We start from the raw sequence: 5,934 nt of genomic DNA on the forward strand, positions 1-5,934 counted from the left end.
CGAGATATAATTCGAATAGATGCAACCTTACGAAAAACATAGCCACTCTTCTTCTATACTTATTTGTAATTATTTGGAAGATAATAATAATTGCAGGTGGTAGGTATGGAAAACTACATGTCTTACTGTGAAACAGCTTGAGTAATCCTCTCAGATGTACCATATATATTTCCTTGCTGTACCCGGAGAAAACCCACGTTTTTTTCTGACATATCCACAAAATGTGAGGGGTTTGGCGAGGGAGAAATGTGCAGAGATCCGCTGTATACCTGTTGATGTACTATGGTAAGCTCATACAACTCCAATTATTAGGGATAATTAATTGCTTTTGGATATTAACTTAACACATAAATAAAGAAGAGGAGTGGCTATGCTTTTCATAAGGTTGCATCTATTCGAATTATATCTTGTTACAAGTGAATATATGTGTTCAAATAGAAAATATGGTCGGATGGCGAAGTGGAACACCCGCCTTTCACCATGGCGACCGGGATTCGACGATTTGACGCGAACATGTACGGGGTCACCTTGCCGACCACGTGGGTTTTATCCGGGTTCTTCGGTTTCCTCCCGCATCAAGACCCCTCTACGAGCTAACAACAGTGATTAAAGTAAGTGTATACAGCTTGTTTCATAGTTTTTGTAAAACAAAGAAAGATCATAATTATTGTGTAGATATTACATTTATATCACATCTATAGCATCGTTTTTTTCTGACATATCAACAAAATGTTAGGCAAACAATTTACCGTGCTGTGTGATGAGTGGTGGAGGTTTGGCGAGGGAGAAATTTGCAGAGATCCGTTGTTTACCTGTTGATGTACGATAGTAAGCTCATACACCTCCAATTATTTGGGATAATTAATTGCTTTTGGATCTTAACTTAACGATAACATAAAAAGATAAATTATATTGAGAACTGAAGAACAAGATATTTGATGTTACTAAAGTAATGAATGTATTGCATCATGCTAGTATATCCTATGGTATGTGACTGTCAATGAGTATGTAAGAAAACTAGACGCTAGAGAGCATTTAATAGCAGTACGACCAAATACGCGTCCAAAGCTAGCGAAAGTGGACTCCGTGGCGCAACGGTAGCGCGTCTGACTCCAGATCAGAAGGTTGCGCGTTCAAATCACGTCGGGGTCATTACATTTTATTATTTTATAATGTATTTACAACATTGGTAAGCTGGTTTTGAATGAAAGCCATTGTTTAATTTTGCTATATTATACTACAAACATGTCATGAGGCCATTATCAGAGTTGGGAAACTTATTTCTTACATGCAGGGATTATTTCATCATTTCAATATATAAAGTTGGTTCTTTGTCAGTTTTGCTACTTAACTTGATGCTTTAATATTTTGTTAACGTTGTACACCTCCAAACCTGTTTTTGCAGCAACCAAATATATATGGTACATCCAAGAGGTTTACTGAAACTGTTACACAGTAAGACATGAAGTTTTCCTTACCTACCACCTGAAATTATTATTTTCCTCTAAAAAATAACAAATAAGTAAAGAAGAAGAGTGGCTATGCTTTTCATAAGCTTGCATCTATTCGAATTATATTTCGTTACAAGTGAATATATGTGTTCAAATGGAAAGTATGGTCGGATGGCGCAGTGGATAACACACTCGCCTTTACCAAGGCGGCCGGGAGTCGATTCTCCGATTTGACGCGAAAATGTACGGGGTCGACTTGCCGACCACGTGGGTTTTCTACGGGTACTTCGGTTTCCTCCCGCATCAAGACCCCTCTTAAAAATGAAAGAAATATGTACCAAATAAAAACATGAATTGTTATAAGAAATGAAGAAAAACCATGTTGAAATTTGTAAAAGGATGTATTGCATCCTACTAGTACACCCAATGGTAGTGATGTGACTGTGATGGATATGTAAATATTGACTTCAGGAACAGCAAATACAATACAGTTTATAATAGCTACAACGCCAAAGTCAGAGTGGCAAATCTACAATTGAAATAAACTGGTCGCCAAAAGAATCGTGACCTTATTCGACTAATAGTATTTCATTTGTGTATTGAAAATGCTGTTAATTCACACTGTCATAATCGATATCAATATTTGTTGTATCAATGAATTGACTTCAGTTTCATTAAACGTCTCCATGGAACTCCATCCCCAGAGTTAATCCAGCGTTTCAATTCAGATCAGAAGTTTTGCATACAAATCATGTTTCGTATACAGTCAAACCTCTATCAATCAAACTTCGAATATTCAAATTTCTCGATGTGTCGAACTAATGGCAAAGTCCGGATATTTCCCCCACAGGCACAGGGGCTCGGTTTCGGGATACTTTCGGTTAATAACAAACCTATATACGCCATTAAATAACAGCAACACTTCTTATTCGGTGTTAAAACATATTCTAAAACCTTATAAAAATTGAGGGTACCGAGGTATAAAAAATGTAAAGGGATGACAGCCGCCTTCTTGAAACGAAGCACAGCAGCCTGAAGTTCTGTCAATAATGAATAATAACAGTAATACAAACAAAATACCTATAATATGCTTAAAAAATAGACAGGAGAAAAACGGAAGATTTACCCCTCTTCGTTTTCAACTTAGTTTTGTCGCACACGTATATTCACTCCGTACGACCGGAAACAGATTTACCGCATGGATTCCGTGTCAGTGGCCGCTGACAGGAGAATTCTAAAAAACGGGCTTTGTAACAAGTTAGCAAGCATGTTGTTCCACAAAACGATCTGTAGTGTACATCAGTAGTCATCCTAGACTGCATAGGAGTTTGGGTTTCTGTGGAATTTTCAGTTTTGTGCTGAAAACTTAGTTGAAAACGAAGAGGGGTAAATCTGCCGTTGCACTCCTGTCTAATTTTTAAGCATATTATAGGTATTTTTGTGTATTACTGTTATTATTCATTATTGACAGAACTTCAGGCTCCTTTGAACGAAGGGGGTACCACGATTCAAACGATAAATTACGAATGATACAAATATTGTCATACAAAAATATTCATCCGTAACCGTTATCGATTATCGATCTTCGTGACGATGTAGTCGTTATATCACATAAATCCGTTGGTATAGTTTTATTTCTACATAATGGTTGCCCTCCAACTGAAAACTTTCTGCTTGAACGTAAGTAGACGAGGCTTTCTAAAAGATGGAACCGACAGCCGAAACACTTTTCTAAGAGGCGTTCCGAGAGCAGTGTGGCCACAGACGAAAAATCAAGGAAGGTTACGAATTACGTAAATTGCGCGGACATTTTAATTGCGCAAATTTTCAATTTTATAATTCAAGTTTAAAAAATGTCAAAACCAGAGCTAGTGACATGGTATGTAATTATATATTATATGTTTTTTTACAAATAAAGTCGAGGAGAGGGCGTATATAGGCTATCTCTATTGCTCAACCCAACGGATTGTTTTATCAATAAAATACATTTGAAAGGAAATACTTCAGATTAATGACAATGTAAATATATAAGAAGTTAAAGGATATAAGTTTGTAGTAAATTCAATGTCAAGTTCTTTGGAATTAAAGGATCGGACACATGCCTTAATTCTTATCTCTTTTATTTAGAAAATAAATTGTTTTAAAAATGATTGACTCATAGTCCCCCTCTGAATACCAGTATGTTCTTGAAATAATTCTTCCACTTAGAGAACAAAAATATTGCTTACCAAACAATGGATCATGTAAACTAAATCCTTTTCAGAACTGGTTCAGACAGTTTTGTCTTAACAAAATAATTATCATTTCTATGAACAACATGCTAAATATGTGTCAGCTATTTCCAGTTTAAAACAGGAAAGACTAATATCTATTATAATGTGGACATGTCATTAGTTTGTATACAGAAGGCTTCAATTTACGTTGAAGTTTTATACGTTGTAAATTATTTGTTTTAGTTTACGGTACGAGAGACCACAGGCACTTGCGTTTAGCCATACAAAATATCAATATTACTATAATGTAAACAGGCAGATCAGGTTCCGGAGAGGTCCTTTAATGATAGTTATATTTATTTATTTTCATTTTATGGCTAAACTCAAGTGCCTGTGTCGGCGACCAATCAATGGCTCGCTCTGTCGATACTGCAGGGAAACATATCTTTGTGACAACATTTCCGCGTTTTATCTCCGTGTCGTCACTGTCACACACTTGTAATAAACATTTAATGTAAAAATCGATCTACTTTAATGTATGTGTTGATGTCGACACGTGTAAAACGATATATCAGCGTTGTAAACTAACGTTATGTTTGACACGCGACTGCAATATCATGATGAATTATACATCAGGATGCAGATTTTGGGTTGCTATATCACGACAAAAATGGTTTGAAGAGAGAACAGTGTCAAGGTTCAAAGAGTACAAATAAGATTTTTGTTTGGGCTTAAAATGTAGGCAATGACACAGATTATTTTCTATAATCATATTTAAGAACGAAAGGTCTGACCAATAGCTCCTCTTTGACGACACCAAATTACTGGAACCATCGGTCAAGGCAACCCGTTTAACTCGTACGTAAAGAACGTGCTTACATCCACGCTTGTAGACATATAACGAGTCATCCTCGATATCCACATCCTCGATATCCAGTGATTACGCTCACTTTCGCTCTCTGCACCCCTGGAATATGTCGATAGCTGTTTGATTGGTCTCAGGTAAAAATAATTGACCAATCTCTAGGCTGATATCTGTCCTTTGAAGATTACAAAGGTGAGACGCCCGACTTCAAAGCCTGTCAATTGTTACCGTTACCTGACCGCGAGATTCTGTTGATGTATGGCAAAGGATCGAACTAGTCCTCTTGTCTCTTAAACAACGTGGCACACATTGAGCCTTTAATTTTGCTATGACATCTTCCATGGGTGTAGAGAGCGATATCCAGGGGTAACGCTTGTGGCAGATTTTAGTTGTACATAGGATTTCGGTCGCCTTCTAACTTCGAGCTAGAGGGAATTTCCCTTTAGCTCAGTGGTAGAGCGTCCGACTAGGAACTTGGAGATCGAGGGTTCGTTTCCCGGTGGAAGCACACTATTCTCTTGCCTGTTACATGCTCACTTGAGCATGTAACAGGTACTTGTAGATGAGACAAAAAGACTAGTTCGATCCTTTGGTGTACATCAAAGGAATCTCGCGGTCGCGTAACGGTAAAACTTGATTGACTTTGAAGTCGGGAGTTGCCCCTAGCGTAGTGATTGGTCCGGTTCTTTTACCTGAGACCAATCAACCATCTGTCTGTGTGCCTTCAATTTTGCTATAACATATTCCAGGGGTGCAGAGAGCGTTAGTGAGCGTAACTCCTGGATATTGGGCTGAGTTCAAGTATACCGAGTACATACGTAATTCTGTTACGTAACAGTCACGTGAAATAACGAACTTACGTAACGCAACTTTAAATTCTCAACTTATAATAAAAACGTGTCAAAAATGTGTTCCTTGTAAGAAAACTGGCCATGGCAGATGCTGGTAATTTTTAAGACCTAAACCGATATAGGGAGTGCATGATACCTATTGTACTTCTAAAAGGTCATACATAGTATATCATAGCGACGGGAGTAGAAAAAATATATACCATTCGCTCCTTATATACACATTTATATCACAAATGCCAGTCATCACATCCATCTCCGTTAGAAGAGGTTTATCAATTAAATGCGATAAAATATAGGAATTATCAGATTAATGATGTCAACTTTACATTTAAAACCATATAATCTTTTTAACGACCTAACACTTAAGCAGTCAAAAAACAGCGATCGCTCTACACTCACCACTTTCTTGTATATGCAAATGAGAAAACTTGATCACGTGTTCGTTCCTCCACACTCACACTCCATTAAGATTGGTTGCGGATAGCAAGGTGAGGCATCTACACAAGTTGTTATTGTTTTGTTAACGTGTTTTTGCTCTAACGACATAGCCTGAT

At 37.3% G+C, this 5,934-nt stretch overlaps 1 non-coding gene across 1 annotated transcript; it reads left to right on the forward strand.

Moving 5' to 3' along the window:
* Positions 1-1,080: 1,080 nt before the first annotated feature.
* On the forward strand, positions 1,081-1,152 carry Trnaw-cca. Its single transcript has one exon. It is a non-coding gene; the product is annotated as a tRNA-Trp (tRNA).
* The last annotated feature ends 4,782 nt before the right edge of the window (positions 1,153-5,934 follow it).

This window comes from Mizuhopecten yessoensis, unplaced genomic scaffold (genome assembly GCF_002113885.1).
Source record: "Mizuhopecten yessoensis strain PY_sf001 unplaced genomic scaffold, ASM211388v2 scaffold10685, whole genome shotgun sequence".
NCBI lineage: Eukaryota > Metazoa > Mollusca > Bivalvia > Pectinida > Pectinidae > Mizuhopecten > Mizuhopecten yessoensis.